General features: G+C 33.8%; 2 long non-coding RNA genes across 2 annotated transcripts in view; one reads left to right on the plus strand and one right to left on the minus strand.

Annotated features, from left to right (window-relative positions):
• The window catches only part of LOC136828037 (uncharacterized), a 32,751-nt gene that overhangs the window by 4,462 nt on the left and 9,432 nt on the right, over positions 1-18,857 (minus strand). The window contains exon 2 of the long non-coding RNA XR_010849885.1: positions 1,339-1,478. This is a non-coding gene — a long non-coding RNA (uncharacterized lncRNA). The remainder of the gene's footprint in view (positions 1-1,338; positions 1,479-18,857) is intronic.
• Positions 5,226-18,857, plus strand: part of LOC136828038 (uncharacterized) — a 98,538-nt gene continuing 84,906 nt past the window's right edge. The window contains exon 1 of the long non-coding RNA XR_010849886.1: positions 5,226-5,389. This is a non-coding gene — a long non-coding RNA (uncharacterized lncRNA). The remainder of the gene's footprint in view (positions 5,390-18,857) is intronic.

Below are 18,857 nucleotides of genomic sequence, written 5' to 3' on the forward strand. Positions count from 1 at the left end.
ATGAAAGATTGGCAGTTAGCCAGAACTTCATTAGTTATAGGAATCTGATTCAAGATCAAAGAATAGGTAAACAGTCACTTAGCATTGAATGCATTAATGAATTACTGTATTTGTTTATGATTGACCTAAAAAAAAAACAAGGCTGCAATCTTCTATATATTTATAACTGTTGAATGGGACTTAGCTTCGACAGATTCACTAATGCTAATTGAGCGTAAATCAATAATTTCAACGTAATTCTTGAGAATGAAGACGCGGCAAGCCGGACAGCCTGATCCTCATAACTTAACGTAATAGATCAGTGTTAGTATGATTCGGGTCAGAAAAGGGTATGGCCGTACTCATATTTTTATTTATGAACAAGATTCTAATTAGAGTATATGAGCGTTTAATTATATGTACATTGTCCATGTATGCGTAATTCGTCTGCATTGTGCATGTTAATGAATTTTATGCCTACAAAAACTTTCTAAAAAATGTATGCATCTCTCTCTCTCTCTCTCAGTGTACATATGGATATAAATATTCTCTACGTTATTGACAAGGCGTGTTCATGTTCTTAATAGACTTTGTTTTTCATTTGTGTGACCGTTTTTACATCAAAAGTACGAGTTATAATCCCGAGAGACAAACGCTTTAGTCGCTACGACTTGGTTCTTGACATTCTCTTTCATTTGATTTTTATTCTTATTTTTATTCTTGTTTTAATCCCGATCTAATGAAACGCGTCCTTTGAAGAGAATAGTGATACAATGTCGTTTGTTCTAATTGTTGGCAACCTCTCATTTGTTTTATCTTTGTTTTGTCCTGTCAAATTCTAGGAATGGCTTTATTAGTCTTGTGTATCTCGTGTTTTATGTAAATAGCGTTTGCATTCATATGTATATATATATATATATATATATATATATATATATATATATATATATATATATATATATATATATATATATATATATACAGTATATATATTATAAATGTACATATATATACAGTATATATATTATAAATTATATATATATATATATATATATATATATATATATATATATATATATATATATATATATATATATATATTGTATATATATACGGTATATATATAACAGAAAACTGAAAAGAAAACATGACATGAGATATCCTCTGAAGGTGTGAATTTTTCCTTCAGCAACTGAGGGTTAATAAGATTGAGAACGGCCCCAGTAACAAATGGTGAACCTAAAACAACAAAAGGTAGATGAAAACTACAAGTTGTCTGAAATCAAAACTTCTCATCTATTTGATGCGTGCGTGCTTTTCTGTCCGGGAAAGGGAAAGGAAACAAGGGGAACTGAGTACCTAAACTTGTTGCAATATTTCTGCTGTTACATCATCATCCACCCTCACGACGTTTGTTGCAGTGGCAGCAGTCTCCCTGAAAAAGCCTTTGGGGTCTTCTTTGCTCTCTTCTTTCGCCTTCTTCGCTCAGTCCACGGACACTGAAATGTTCATGCATGATATATATTCATACAAAGGCTGTTGGTGTCTATGTACAGTGTGGATGACTTGTTATGCAGTTGTATGTACAGTATATATATGTATATATATATATATATATATATATATATATATATATATATATATATATATATGAATAGGTATATTAACAAACATACATACACTAATTCATGCCTGAACACATACATGCATGCATACATAAATACATACACACACATGTATATACAACATTTATACATACATATACACATATACATATATGTATGTATGTATAGTACATAATGTTTTTACCAAAAAAAGACACTACTGTACAAGAATAATTTTGTTTTGATGAAGATATCTGAGCAAAATGATTCATAGGAGGCAAGTTATATCATGGTTGAATACTAACAAAGGTATGATGTAAATGTTTATAACTAAAGCAGATTTAGTCAATCTTTTTGTCACTTTCAGCGAGTCAAAAGATATTGTGGTTGAAGTACTCCCGAGTGTGCATGTGGAATATGCATACATACTATTGCTATGTTCATGTATGTTTGCAAATTATATGTAATAAAATTACTATACAGCCCTAAAACACTAATTTACACTTGGTAATAACGTTGTTGGCCATTACGTTGAACTTAACTGTCCATATTCTGGTGAAAAAAGAGTTAGAGGAATAAAATGAAAGAAAGAAATGAAAAAATAAAATTATGCCTAATGTCTTAAAAGTATTTTAATAAAATGTTTTTTTTTAACAGCAAGAAATCATTAATTTAAACTAATGTTAAGAATTGGATCCTAATTGTTTTGTTTAGTTCTGAAGGATATTGTTCTTAACGCATATATATTATAGGCAGTTGCTACTGTAAATGCATTAATGTCAGTGAGAATTATAACTTTGACCATAATATTAAACGCACTGTACTGAGAACTATTATTACCATTAATTACGTTGGCCATGGAAATATCGGTTATGGCAGAATTACACTCAGGTTTTAAGAAGCTATCGATAACTCTCCTGATTATGGCGCTGACAGTTATGACGGTCAAAATAGTTTTGGCAGTTGTTCAGAGGTGAACGAACAGAAACATTGATAATGTAGTTGATAATAGTTATGGTAAACGATAGAGGTAAATACAGAGCAATTAAAACGTTTGATAATTGTAATGGTAACGGTGAAAGCGAGTGAAAAGTTATGAATTCATAGGGTAATGGTTGTTATAAAGATGATTATATATCGCATAGATAAATTAATAATATTGCCAACAACATCAAGAAAATCATTGAAAGTTTAAATGGCTCGCATAAGAAGTACTTGGAAAGTGGTATTAAAGATGGCAGTAATGATGGATATATTAAACAATCTTCTCTTTTATTTATGAAAGATATTAGTATGGAAAACCATTCATGATTATTTATGCCTTCATTTTAGTATTTAACTGATGGCACATGCACCAAATATTAATACTTTTCAAATTATGGAGCGCTTGTTAAACTATTCTGATATAAGATAGGTATTTTTCTAGTGTTTTTTTTTTTTTTTTTTTTTTTTTACCCACAAAGGACTTTAGGTTTATGAGTACTGAAATTATATAGTCGGAAAGTAGCAACCCTCTCTGACAGATGGTTTAAATTTATGATGGTATTTACATAACACGATTGTTTAATATCAAGAGATTTGTAGACAACTAAGACAACTATCGTCACATTTTTATTCCGGTTAAAGGGAAATTAATAGAAAACCTCTGCCCTTCTTTAGGAGATTTTTTATGGTTACAAAGAGCCCAATACATTCACATATCTCAATAGATTATAAGTCTTGTAAAAGACTGTGATCTATTTACTTACTAATTTACATGTTACTCATTTACCATAGAGAGAAGGAAGAGCCTAACTGGCGGTAGCAGTAGTATCATCATCATCATCATCATCAGCAGCAGCAGCAGTAGTGGTTGTTTTTTTTTTTCCTCAACAGAGAACTGAAGTTGAGAATTAAAAGTGTAACAGTGAGTTTTTATGAAAATGATGTTCCTGTATGTAGACCATGCAAGTTATTCGGTAAAATTCACGATGAATTATGGCGAGGAGGAGGAACTTAATGGGTAGCTGTAAAAGCGTGGGATGGTAAAACCCACGCCAAATTCCACTGCGAAAAAAAAAAGACGGAAAATGGACCGCGCCACGCTTAACTAGATTTATGTAATGAATAAAGATTGAACGTCGGAGTAAAAGTTAGAAAATATGGGTCACTGTGCAACGCATCTATTCCCTCACTGCAGAGAGAGAGAGAGAGAGAGAGAGAGGGAGGGAGGAAAAATTGGTCTGCGTGCTTTATTCAGCCTCAGTAGCTGTCACAAATGTTTATCCAAAGCTTTTTTCCCCTTTCAGCCTTCTTTTTCGCTTTCCGTGACGGAGTCATTGTTTGCTGTAGAATAAAGAAGTCGAGGATGGATATCAAAGCAGTGTTTCACTCATTCTTATTTGTTGTGTTGTTTTGAAGACAATAGCCTTTGTTTTTTTTGAAAGTTGAGTAGCAAAAATAGTTCGTTATTGCGATAGTTTTTTTGTTTGTTTTTTTCCAGTATATTCAAGCGAAGGTATGTATGTATATTTTTTTTATCTGGACAGTAATGAAGGAAATTCTGATTCTCAAAACGAAATGTTTTTGAAAGGATTGTTTGGCACAGTAGTTTCATATAATTACGGTGGATTAGATTACTGAGACGAAAACAAAGTTGATGATATGTGAAGAGAAGCCTTGTGCCTCATTTTCATATGATAGACAGCCACAACGAAGTATAAGAGCTTGTAAAATGATAGTCCTGTGATATTTTAAAAACAAAGTAGAAAACGGTGTCTGCTGGAATGTCCAGACACAGAGACAGAGAGTGAGAGAGAGAGGGAGAGATAAAGAAAGAGAGAGCTTTTGACAGTTGTGAGAAGCTTAGAATTTAGGAAGAATTAGGTGAAGAACTTAGGAAGAAATAGGTAATGAGATTGTTATGTGAAGAAAGAATTCTCTACAACAGTCAGTTGAGAGTAGATAGTTCAGCATTATTTAACAACCCTATTTTTTTCTTAATTAAGATAAACTTACTTTTAAACCTCATATTCGTTTATCAGGATAATTCTAATAAAAATGTGGAGCTATCGTTTGGGATAAAGCCTCGAAAGTCTCACTGATTACAGTTGTTCAAAATCTTGGACAGTCTGGCTCATTGGCGTTTGTTGATATTATAAAATCAGTAAGACAGATGCACAGTTTTTTCCGTCTGACGTTCATTGTTTTTACTATGTCCTGATTGACTTGTATGTCTTATTTGGCGTCCGGTATGAAAATATCGAAGTACATATATATATATATATATATATATATATATATATATATATATATATATATATATATATATATATATATATTATACATATACATTTATGTATATATATAATACATATGAAAAAATGTACGTATGTATGTATGTGCATAATAATATATATATATATATATATATATATATATATATATATATGCATTATGTATTTGTACATACTTTCACAAGACTAAAATGTTAGTTCTGTTGTTGTTGTTGTCAGTGCAACATTTAAGCTCTTGTATGTACCGTTATACATGATCAAAATTATTCAATTAGTATTTATGTGCGACCAGGAATATATATTTATTCGCATTATGCCCAAGAATGACCACGAAGCCATTTAAAAAAGAAAGTCCTCCTCATGTGGCGAAAGTTATGGGATGTGGCGCCCTTCGTGGTTTCGAGACCAGACGATCCGTGAGATTCCAATATGGCGGCTGAGAGCAACCTCCTGCCACTTCTGGGCACAACATCCGTGGATATTCGTCTGCCATGGGAGGAACTCGTCGTCTCCATCCAGCGAAACGGGAAGGTAAGAGTCCTAGCTCAGGATGCAAAGCATATCATCTCGTTAAATGCCAGTGACGAGTCATTAGAACTAAAGTTTTGTCGATGTTCGTTCTCGTTCAGCTCCTGTTGCCTCTACTTAATGCAGGCAAGTTCCGACGCGTAAGCTGCACCAGTGCTCTCGGGACTACGCGCCGAATCACGTGTGTAAAGTCGATGCTTTTCCATTGGCAAAGGTCGGGATTTTATTATTTCTTTTAAAAAGACAAATTAGTGACCATGTCGCACTTAGAGTTAATAACTTTCAAAGGCTGAGTTTCCTTCCAACATCCCGATTAAGCGGTCAAGTTTAATCACAAGACTTTATTTTTCATGTTGGGAGTCGGCCGCTAAGAAATTCACGGTGTGATTTTTTTTCAAACCCAAGTTTAATAAGAAAAAACAATATTAGAGATTATTCATTAAATTTAATTCACATGAGCTGTGGACGTGGTATGGCTTTGGAACAGAATAACAGAATTGTATTCATTATTGAACTTGAGTGTGACAGTTAACCAGCGTTTCAAGTTTTGGAATATAGCAGTTTTGTATATATATATATATATATATATATATATATATATATATACATATATATATATATATATATATATATATATATATATACTATATATATATATATATACATACATACATTTATATATATTTATTTATTTATGTATGTATAAAATATATACATTTTTATATGTTCCAAAACGTTAAGCATAGGTTAACTGATATGATTAAAGTTCAATAATGAACATTCATATATATATATATATATATATATATATATATATATATATATATATATATATATATATATATATATATATGTGTGTGTGTGTGTGTGCAGTGCATATATTGTACAAATATTTATTTAACATTAAATGCGGTGTTAACCTTAACACTTACACTGTCATCCACATCAAGGGTAATAATGCAGTCATTAGGATTACGGCTGCAATTTCAATAATGTCGTTATCATTAATGTTGCAAATCACTAATTAAATACATTTATTTGTATTAATTTAAAGGAATTTCATGACTTAGGTTGAAATAGGCTTTTATGTTTTTTATTAATTTGATAACCATAAGTATTAGCATGTTGATGTGAGATAGCCATCTACATGCATACAAAACAATTGATTTCATTAGTTCATAATTTTAAGAAAATTCGTAACTGCTGCTCAGTTAGGCCTCACAGATATATTGCACATTCTGTAAAGATAGAAATTTTGTAAATATTTTCGATAGGTATTTATTGTCAAAATACTTTTTTGCAAAATCAGTGCGAAAAATATTTGTTAACACGCTGTTCTAGTTCGAATTTTTCTCTCGTTTGTAGACGAGCGCGAATTTCCTTGGTATTTCGTAATGTTAGGGAATAAAAATTTTACGACAGCAACGAATATTTTCCTGATATATTTTATAACTAGGAAAATTTTTTTATAACATTTTTTACTACGAAAGTTCAGTAAATAATGTTTACTCAGCAATTATTGATAGAACCCCGCGAAACACATTTTTATGTGATCAGGTCGTATTGTGTGTGGTGATGTTTAAATATACTGCACATGCTTGTAAGTGTTTATTTTTGAGAAATTAAAATACCAGAATTTTAATTTCCCTTATTGCTTGGTGATGGAAAGTATTCATACAATCCCCATCAACATCAATAGCAGCTGGAAATATTAAAAAAATAATTTCCTCCCTGTTTTATTATAAATTAATTTTTGTTGTAATCTTATGGTTTTGAATATACAGAAAGGAAAAATACCTGGCTTTAAATAATTCCTTTCCGCTTCGAGTGATTATAAAATTTGAATTTTCCGATGCTTGTTTAATGTTATAGAAAATACGTAACTTTGTACTCACTCGTTGTAATCGATATTGCTGGTAAAAATAAAATTCTGGATATATACAAAAAGGAAATCGGGTGATATACCTTCTAAGCTTTATAATAAACGTAATGTAAAATCGTGCAGTTTGTTATATATCTTAGAATACTTGATGCGTTGACAGAAAGTGTAGCAATTCATTGCTAATGGTTACCAGAGCAAGACGAAGGGGTAGAGAGATGGTCGTGACAAAATTCCCTCCTTGTGATTTTGAGTGCTCATGAAGATCAATCTGAAACAGCGAACAAATGTTAGATTTATTTTTCTTGCTTTCATATTTTTATTGAAGAAGTTTATCCTTCCTTTTCACCAAACTTATGTTTTTGGATCAATTTCTATTATCAGTATGTGAAAAATACATTATATGCTAATATTGTCTGAAAATTGCTTTGGACTAAAGTTGCAGTAAGCACAAATTTATTCACTTATTTTTTTTTATTTATGTTTTACATCATTGCTGGTCAGATAAAATCAAAGCACATATTGTTGATTCTGTATAGCGGCAATAGTTTAGATGTCTGAAGCCAGCGAAAGAAAACATTTTTACTTTCCTTGTCTATTGCCGCAATTAACAAGCAGCTTCAGTATAGATCCCCTATCGAAATCTTGAGGAGCTCGACCTTGATCCACAAAATATCCATAGTACTTTGAAGTATTCATTAGAATTCAAGAAGCTTTTAGCGATACAATGGGGGGATTGGGGGATTTCAGGGTGAAGGCGTCTAATGTAACTCGTGTGCTTCTGTGCGTGTTTATGAGCGTTTGCGTATTCTTGTGTATTATGTTGTTTACACAAACTCTAGCATTTGAGCAGTGAAGAAAGACATTATACTATATATATATATATATATATATATATATATATATATATATATATATATATATATATATATATATATATATATATATATATATATATATATATATATATTATGTGAATTAAATATAAATTACGTGTGTGTATTACTTTCTTCATTTATTATTTGCAGTGAATAAATTATCTCTGTTATCGAATATATATATAATATAAATATTATACATATATATATATATATATATATATATATATATATATATATATATATATATATATATATATATATATATAAATTTATCAATATAATTTTCCATGTAGAGGGTTACAGGTGAGTCATAAAATGGATGAACTATACCCAGCATATATAAACCACACATATACGCTAATATGCATGTGTCTCTCTCTCTCTCTCTCTCTCTCTCTCTCTCTCTCTCCTTCTTCAATGTTGTTTATTCACACACACACATTACATACATACATATATATATACATATATATATTTTATATATATATATATATATATATATATATATATATATATATATATATATATATATATATACATATATATATGTTTGTGAATAAACAGCTTTGAAGGAGAGAGAGAGAGAGAGAGATGCTAATACGTATATTAGCGTATATGTGTGGTTTACATACGTTGGGTATAGCTCATCACATTTATAACTCACCCGTAACCCTCTACATGGAAAAATTGTATAATTAGATAAATGCCTATATGCAGGGTACATTTTTGTGCCTGTACATACGCATGTATACCTCTCCATTATGTATAAATAGGCCACTCCGATTAACACGTTTAAAACGTCATTTCACCTCTATACAACGAAATTCCTGGCTGTAAGATTAAGTAAGGTTTACGACTGCCCCGCTTCCGAGAACGCGCGAGAGCCTAAAAGTGAGCGCGATGCGAAATACCTTTTATAAAACAAACGCGCTCGGGCCATACCTCAGCGGTCGTCTATAACTCTCCTAATAAGAAACAAACGCGTAACAAACAGTTTAATGCTACGTGTTTGCGTAGTAATAGTTATCGCATCCTACTCTTAACTGCTAACCATAACATTAAGCTATTTATTTACAGTGTTATTATACTTTATGGCGGCTCTGCTCCCCGTGCCAAATGGGCAAGAACAAACTCAGATGGAAATAAGTTTGGGCTTCGTTTCTCCAATGCCCTTGTTTTCCTCTGTTTGTCATTATGTTTATGACCCTCACAATAAACATGGATGGAAGCGCTTTCATTATTCTCGGCGTGCTTACCTCGTTCGCTTTGTCTGACTCTAATAAGTTCTAAATCGCTTTCATTAATCTTCTTAGTTCCTCTTTTTCTTATTGTTATATTCTCATTTGCAAGTGTCTGCAGTTATTTTTATTTTTTCCACGTTGTATCATGGTTATTATTTTTTGTAGTTGTTTATTAAATTTTTTTGATGTCTGGATATGCCTATGTGCCAGATATTTACGTTGCGTCTTCTCAAAATTATTTTCCTCTGTTCAAGGAACGTTATCGTTATATAAGTGTACATTATTTGCAAAGGATACCATGCATATGGCGTGTGATAGTCATGATTAATTAATTTAAAGATTCTGATCCGACATTCAACTGTTTATTTAATTGCGTTGATAAGACACTAGAATTGTGTGTTTCCATTAAAAATATTCACATTTTCTTCCTCATTATATCTCATAATTTTGAGGATAGTTTATCATAAATAACTACTCACACCCATCCTATATATGCAGTCCTATATGAAAATGTTTTCAACATACATTAATGTACCTCTGTGCATTTTGTGTGTTTTGATACATGTAAAACACACTTATATAAAGTCAAGGTTGTGAGTCTGTGTGATGCGTTTTTAGGGTTTATTGTTTATAATTTTCGTCATTATGTGCATTGTTAAGGAATCTAATTAGTGGCTGGAAATAATCGAAACAGCATGAGAAATGGCTCTCTCGGATACGTCATGTTATCAAAATGTTCTTTAGGATGATTAAGGTAATATTCGCAGAGCTTCTTCGCCAAGTACCATTAGGTATAATGCCATTAATTCCGAGGACCATCTGGCCATCTCCTACAACTTTCCAAGAGAGAACATATGCTCAAGTTCCACTGCTGGACGCACTATAATGAACGGGCTGGACTGTTGCCCCCTCCCACTCTTACCCCACCTGCCCCTAGCTCTCCCTGCCTCACAACCTACCCCTCTCCACTTCCTCTCTCCTCGCTGGAAGACTTGGGTAGCAGCAGAAGGAGCGGAGGAGGAAGAACGAAGAGGGGAATGAGACGTGCTTGAGGGTCACAATGAGCTGGGTTAAAGGTTAGAAGAAAGAAAAAGAAATGAGCATGAAGACAATTTAATGGGATCCTGAGGGACAGGAATGAGGGCATGGGTGGCCACGGAAAGGAAGGCAATGTGCCATGAGGGGAAAGCAGAAGAAAGCGTTTGGGGAGAGTAAAAGGGGTGTGAAGGAAGGGAAAAGAGAGAAGTGAAGAGAAATGGAGAGAAAGAGAGCGAGTGGGAGAGGGAGGTGTATATAAAAGAGAGTGAATCCGAAATCAGGGAACAGTTCGCATTTAGAAGGGCGAGAGAAAGGAAGGAGTAATAGGGAGAGAGAGAGAGAGAAAGAGAGAGCGAGAGGATATACAGATGGAGAATGTGAAGGGAAAGAGGCGAAAAGAAGGTAGCGGAGTAGGTCGTGTGAACGAACAGTGGTGTTGTGTGTACTGTAGGTGCGGTCTTCAACATCATCATTATCATGTGCGAGTAGCGTTTCTCTTGACTTATTGTATTCTCATGAAGTGGCTGTGGACGTCGTCATTAGGTAGTATTTCCCCTCCAGCATCGTGGGGCAGATGTATTAGTGACATTAGAGTCGTGAACGTCAACAAAACTAAGTCCTTGGATCTTGCCGTGGCGTCCGAGGCAGTCATAATATTTGGAGGATTTGGGGCAGAATTGCTGGGGATTTGCTGGAAAAGGGCCATAACGCCCCGGATATGAGGCGGCAGCAGAAGAGGCTGGTGGTGGACGTGAGCTCCAGGCTAAACAGGCGCCCTGAGAAGTACATATGGCCTTCCCCAGGTCGTTACTGGATGGAGGAGATCGTATTAGTCTTGATCAAAGCCTTAGTCCTTGTGTAATTGGCGACCGACGCATCTTAGAAGTAACAAACTAGACGCTATGGCCGTCCGACATAAGGCTGACTGACCACCAGTGGCCGTTCTCAGATGGGACCATTCGTCGCGGCGTGGGCGAAATTAATTTTCTTTATTCCATGGAGGGTCCTGAAGGCTCTTGTCTGGAACAAGGCTTGTGGTCCAAGCGGCGCTGGGAAGGGGCGGAGCCTGAGGCGTTGGAAGTGTGGTCGCAAGGCCGCTGAGATCGAAGAGGGCCAGGCCCACGCTCTGATTGGCTCACACCAGCTGGAATCCTTCCAGGAATCGTTCGGGGGCGGGGCAAGATTTCCGGGCGTGCACATACTCAAGAAAATTAACGAGATGGAAGGAAGTCTCTTTTTTCCACCTCCCAGCTCCACGTTAACTAATTTCTATTGACGGTGCAGATTGGATATTTGACACGTATTGTTTTGATATCAGCACCCGCACTAGAAATTGGAAACTTCAATTTTCAAGGAAATCGTCTTTTGTCACCCCAATGAGAGAAAAAACTTTTTGCATCTGGCAGAGGTGCAGGAGAAGCGGGTCTTTAGGCTTCCAGAGACCCGCTTGGACACTGGATCCAAGTAAACAGAGAACAAAATTGAGAATAATCACCAGGGGATATTGAAGTAGGAGAGAAAAGAGAAAAAATAGGTTTCACCATTAAGACCCCCCAGCCTAAAAGCCACCAAACTAATAAGAGGTGGCTTTCCCGCGGACTATTCACCGGCGCCACTCATATTTCATGTTCAGAATAATAACATACTCAACTAATTAATGCTGGATAAAGGCTGCGGCCAAAAAAAAAAAAGCCCAATAGCGCTTTGAAAGGCGGCCAGTGACGGTAAAAGAAGATATTGTAAGCATAAAGTGAATTTCAAAGAGACGATTCAATTAACTTTGCTGGAAGAGAGAATATTAACCTAAAACAAAGTGGGCTTGAAAAGCGTTTAATTATCACCCATAAACTTTGAAGATTTAGGGACGCATATATTTCAACCCTCCCCCATGAAAAGTAGAACTTGGCAATGTACATATATATGCAGTTCTGAGATCAGAACTCTTGATAGATAAAGGTTGAGGAAGACTCAAGAATTTATTTTCCTCTTGCAGTCTCTGGCAAGCGCATGGCACAATAGGCTCTATGTCCGGGCGTCGTATGGGCGGAAACAAGCTCTTGTATCACTTGTTTGTCAGCAAGTGATAAGCACCAAAGGAGATTATATTGGGGGTAGACTTCAGTATGCTATAAAGATGGAAGGACTTTTCATTATTCAACATTTTTCTTTACTCAGTCTTTTCTGAGAGGAAGAAGAAGCCACAGAAACAGCATACTTTTTTTTGCAATAACTAATTATGAGCTGGTTTTTCATCTTCTGTACAATCAAAACGCTTATCACCGAGTACTCTTGATTCCTTAGTTGCCAGTCTTCATCCATTTAAGGGAACGTCCAAAACACGAGAGAGAGAGAGAGAGAGAGAGAGAGAGAGAGAGAGAGAGAGAGAGGAAAAAAAGACATCAATAACAGTATTGCTCTCGCTGGCGGTGTGATTCCTCTTTATGTTGTTGATGTTTGTTGCGGGAGGCACCACCGCCGACTGCTTTTTGGTTGTTGTCGATAATGATGTTAACTCTGCTGTTGTCGGTTGTTGTGTTTTGCTTATGCTTTGTTGTTTTTTCTGACTGGCAAGATTTGACGTTCGGTCATTAAATCTAATGGTTTTCGTAGGTGATGCCTCGTTGCTTTCATTTCTTCACCGTTTTTCGAATTGGGTTCGTTTAAAATTTTATAAACTTTTTCTTCTTTGTACAAGACTCAAATGTCTTGAGAGTTTTGTTTCTAATGAAAGCTATTTTGATCTATATATAGTTTGTATTGACATTGATAAAATCGTCGACGATGTGAATGGGGTCACACAGTTTCACATTGAAAAATAGTCTCTCTCTCTCTCTCTCTCTCTCTCTCTCTAGCAACGCTTGTCAAGCAGGGAAATGTGATCCGAGTGACAGATTTTTAAAAGGTTTATCTTTAGTCATCAGTTCCGGACGCCATTGTGACCTGGTTTTGTTAGACGTTTGTGATCGTTTTAATGTTCTCATGCATCGTTTAAGATGTTTTAAAGTGTTATTATCACGTGAGTTTTAAAGTGTTATTATCACGTGTCCATGAATATGTAAACGCTTTATGCCTTGATGGTAAGAAGTCCTTTGGATGAATAACCTTTAATGCTGTAAACTTTGATAGATGTTTTGGTTGATATTATTCTGGATTAAAAGAAAAGTCCCATTGACAACAAACATATGCAGTTCGCTTCAATATTACTTCTTGACACGATTTGAAGTCACATAGAAAACAATTAAAAAACATTTTTTCGTTACTTAATTTTGAGGAATTTAATATGCAACGTTAGTTACCTATAATCGAGATAATTAGAATTCTTTACCATCAGGACTGTAGCCAAGAAGTTAATCACAGACTGAAAACACAGGACTTTTTCAATAGTGCTTTTCCCTCATTACGGTTTATGGTCTACTGTAGTATAGAGAAAGAGTGAGAAAGATTTCCCTAGTAGTCTGGCTGATTCATAGTGTTCACTCACTCGTATGTTTTTGTGTGTGCGTGCGTATATGTGTATATAAAGTATATCTTTTCATATATATAGATATACATATATATTTATGTATATGCACAATTATAGATATAAACCGACTAATGTAGCCTGTACAGTGGGGTTCGACATGCTTTTATTGAGTATTGTTTGTAATTGCATAAAGAGGTTGATGTTATGGGAGATATCCGCAACAGTACTTAAAGTATGATTTTATATGTGACCTGATATATCCTTTGGAGCCATTCTCTGTTAGGAGTATATATATATATATATATATATATATATATATATATATATATACATACATACATACATATTTGCCTTGTGGTATGTTTTCGAGGATTGGAAAGAAATGTATAAATGTGGTATGTGATGATATATGAAATTCTAGTGCCTAAAAAATTTTGTTAATAAAGGCGTAAAATGATCATTTCCTTCTTTTATTTGAATTCGCAGTTTCAACCTTACTAAATTTTCTACAGTGGCAGTTTCTGACAATTTTCCCTAGCTAGTATCTTTTGCATTGCACGTTACAGCTGATACAGTTAAATTTCTGATGACTACAACCATTGTTTATTTTGTGAATAACAGTCTTCATAACAGCAATTAAACTTCAAAAAAAAGAGAAAGATGATGAGGACCCAGCCTTAAAATGTTAACTGGGTTCAACGTTATAATAATAAAATTAAAATAATGATTATTAAAATTAATAATTATTTTGTTAATAATTTTGTTGACTTGTTTTCATTATTATTATTATTATTATTATTATTATTATTATTATTATTATTATTATTATTATTATTATCTCATACTTTGTTATGATTTTGTTGTTTGTGGAAAGAACTCATACTCATATGTATAATTAGAAAGGATATTGAGATGAGAGATAAAGAAAGATCATTTGCAAATTTTTTTAAAGAAGCGAAGAACGATTAATGTTTATTTGCCAAAGTTGAAACTCTTGTTAATAGATTAACCTTGTATGAAAATTTCACTATTAATCTGGTCTCAAATTGTCTTAAGTAATTGGATTTCTTTTGGATTTCAAGAATTTTAAAGAAAATAATTTCATATCAGGGATTTTTGCTCTGACATTCAATTAATGTTGTAAGAGAATAAGCCTGTCCAGGTTAGAGTTTTTAAGGGATTTTACTAAACTATATATCTTAGCAAATAAATTTTGACGAAAACTTTTGCAAAAGAATATTCCTATCTGTGGGAAAATATAAATATAAAATGAATGTCCCCATAAAAATAGCTATTTTTTTTTTTCTCAACCATGTTATACCCTTAGATTTTCTCTAAGTATTGCGAAACTCGAGAAAAATGTCCAAATACGGATAGTTTGCCATTGCTGGATATAGTTCCCAAACGAATGTCTTACTATGTCAGGTATTTTATTAAATTAATGTATTTGAAGTTTTTGTATCACATGATTGAAATGTGAATAATTTTAGGCTTCATGGTGATGTAGAGCCTTATAGAAAGTTTACGAAAAAAATTTTCTTTAAAAAATACACTATTGTTTCACTTATTTATTTTTTATTTATTTAATTATTATTATTATTATTATTATTATTATTATTATTATTATTATTATTATTATTATTATTATTATTATTATTGGTGCTACAGTTGCCCTTTTATTATTTCACGTAACTACCACCTTGTTGATAAAGGGAGTATGATACCCTGTTGAAGAAAGTATGTAATGAAGGAAACCTTTATATAATTTTAAAAATCATTAGACAATGATCAATTGTACAGTTTTTATGGAAAGTAAACTTTACATCCCATTTACTGAAATTTTCTCCGTTAGCTAGCAAGATTAAATTGCTATCATCGAACAAATAAGAAGTGGAGGAAATTCCCCAAAATATATATATTTGTCATTTCATATTTACAGGTGATTCGCTCATCTTCAACGTATAATATTAATAAACATGTATTATCCATTATTTATGACCGTAAGAAAATATAAAAGGGACCTTATAAGATATCACCTTTACGGCATATGTATTTCATGTACCTTTATGTATTTCGCATAAGAAAGTATTGGTCTTGTAAATGACTATGTAGGTATTGCGTGTACATTATAAAAACTTGAACACATTAATTGCACTTATAAATGAAAAAAAGATAATCTCGAGAAAGATAAACATTTCACAAAAGCCTTACCTTAATCATCCCGAGTGGAATAGCGCTATGCCGACACCAGTAATCCCCCAGGATTTTCCCGTTTTTGTGGTCGGGTAAGTGGCGAGCACGCGATAAATCTCCTTTGTGAATTGGTAAAACAACACCAGAAGAAAATATGCTTCCATCGGGGAGAATCAAGGTTACGTGGCTATAGCTGATGTGGTGTGGCCCCCGGGGGAGTGGGAGGGAGGTGGGGATTGGAGGAGGGAAGGGTGGGTGGGGCGGGGGTTATCAGAGGTGATGTTAATCCACCTGTGAACGCCAGTGAGGTTTAATATGTTGCTTGTCTGCATCTTAACTCTTTCTCACTCATTCATTGCCATTCACTGTATTATGGTAATTATTGCTGGAAATACTAAAGAAAAATTAGTTCATTATCCACGGTTTTGTACCCATTTTAATCCGTTATACCCAGACATCGATCTAGTCACTGTTTGGTGGTAGTTACGTCTTGTGTTAATAGTTAACCAATAATAACAGGTGTGCGAAGTTATTTCAACAAATAGGTACGCGCACACACAAACACAGACACAGACACACACACACACACACACATATATATATATATATATATATATATATATATATATATATATATATATATATATATATACATATATATATATATATATATATATATATATATATATAAAATATATACATATATATATATATATATATATATATATAAAATATATATATATATATATATATATATATATATATATATATATATATATATATATATATATATATATATTTATATATATTTATATATATATGTATATATACATATATATGAATATATACATAAATAAATAAGTAAATATATATATATATATATATATATACACATATATAAATAAATAAACACACACACACACACATATATATATATATGTGCATGTCTGTCTGAGTTTGTGTCTCTGTGTGTGTGTGTGTGTATACAACGGACAGATTTTGCCTTTCTGATCTATAAGGCGTAGTAGTATGGATAATAGGACATAATGAATGACAGATGGCTGAAAAATAGGCTTAAATTATAATGATGAACATGAACAATAAAAAAGTCTTCAAAAACTGGAATAAGATGAAAGGAATGCATGTATCAAAAACAAAGTTAACACTTCCTTACGAAATAAACACGAAGCGTTTAGAGTCGTGGGGAACAGCAAACAAAGAGAATGAGTCAGTAAGTAAACATAAGTAATGAAAGAGATTCGTTTTATTTATTTTTATTTTTTGGCTCCCTTTAAACTCCTAAACGCACACACACGCACACATATATATCCATTTGATTCTCTTTAAGATTTCTAATAAGAAGAGTTTAGCAGTAACAGGAAGCCATCGCTGCAGGTCTGCTTAAGAAAAGGACACTGTACACACTTGATATCTTGTGCTCGACCAACTCGAACGGCACAAAACGAATTCAGTTGCCGGCAATTAATGGCCTGCAACATTAATATTGCACCGCTGTATGCAAGCTCCGATCTCGATAGTAACATACAGCCCCCTGTACGTAAGTGGACCGACTAAAACGCTGCAAGATCTCGTCTCCAAGGGGTCTGGCAGTCTTCTAAGTCACCCAAGAGGGGGACCTCCCGTTGCAGCCCTCTATTTTCCCTTTTTGTCTTTCTTTTCAAATAGCCTTTCATTTTATACTCCCTCTCTTTCTCTCTTTTTTTTCTGAGCTCTGGCTTCCTTTTATTTCGAGAAATTCCGCCGCATATGCATCGAGGCGTGTCTGATAAGCTAAAATCCCTACGCTTTGGCCCTCTGTTTACAAATTAATGAGTTTGTATTCCTGGAGTGCCTTTTGGAGTAGGCTTAGTCGTACTTTATCCAAACTTTGAAAAAACATTTTTACGTTCCAAAATTCTCCTTTGTTCCTCGAATTAAAGTGAGAGTGGTCCCCACCACAACATTCACGAAGGAAAGGAGCGATAAAGGTAGCATCTACATTTTCGGTTTTAACGGAGTTCGCCTTAAAAAGGTCGCCAGCAAAATTGGGCTTTCGCAACCCTTAGATTTCGTGTCGGGAGATAAGAACTGGAACTCAGAAAGGGACAAATACTTGCTGTTTGCTCAGCGGACGAAAACCCCCAGAAGCCCCCTGGCAGTTGCAGCCAAGTGACGCATTGCTGAAGTTTGTACATATTTCTACTAATTATTATTTGTCTTACCAGATAAGGTAAAAGCCGGCAGCCCGGTGTATCTTGATTAATACTGTTAATGATTTGTTGAATTAAAACGGCGGGGCCATTGTCGTTTTGTTGTGTTAGATTAGATCGCTATCTTGTGTGTTGTCACTGGCGATAACTCGCTTAGTTGGGCATGGCGTCCAGGGAAATGTTCAATAATATATAAATATATATGTATATATATTTTTTTCATCGTTTCACATTACAGTAACATAAAAAGAGAGTTCTCTCTCTCTCTCTCTCTCTCTCTCTCTCTCTCTCTCTCTTACATGGAAGATATGCTGTGGAGTTTTTAAGAATTATTAATTTTAAAGAATGGGATATTCTGGTGTAAATATAAAAAATCTAAACCTGAGTTAACGTATCATCCAATTTTTAACAGCTGAAATTGGGTTTACATGGGATGTTGAAATGCTAGGAACTGATTAAAGGAAAGACTCTTAATATGAGGTTAAGGAAATCTTATTAATTCATTGGAACTGGGAGAGGAAAAGATGCTATAAGTTATTCAAAACCTCTGCTTTGTAGCAGATAGG

This window comes from Macrobrachium rosenbergii, chromosome 42, assembly GCF_040412425.1.
Source record: "Macrobrachium rosenbergii isolate ZJJX-2024 chromosome 42, ASM4041242v1, whole genome shotgun sequence".
NCBI lineage: Eukaryota > Metazoa > Arthropoda > Malacostraca > Decapoda > Palaemonidae > Macrobrachium > Macrobrachium rosenbergii.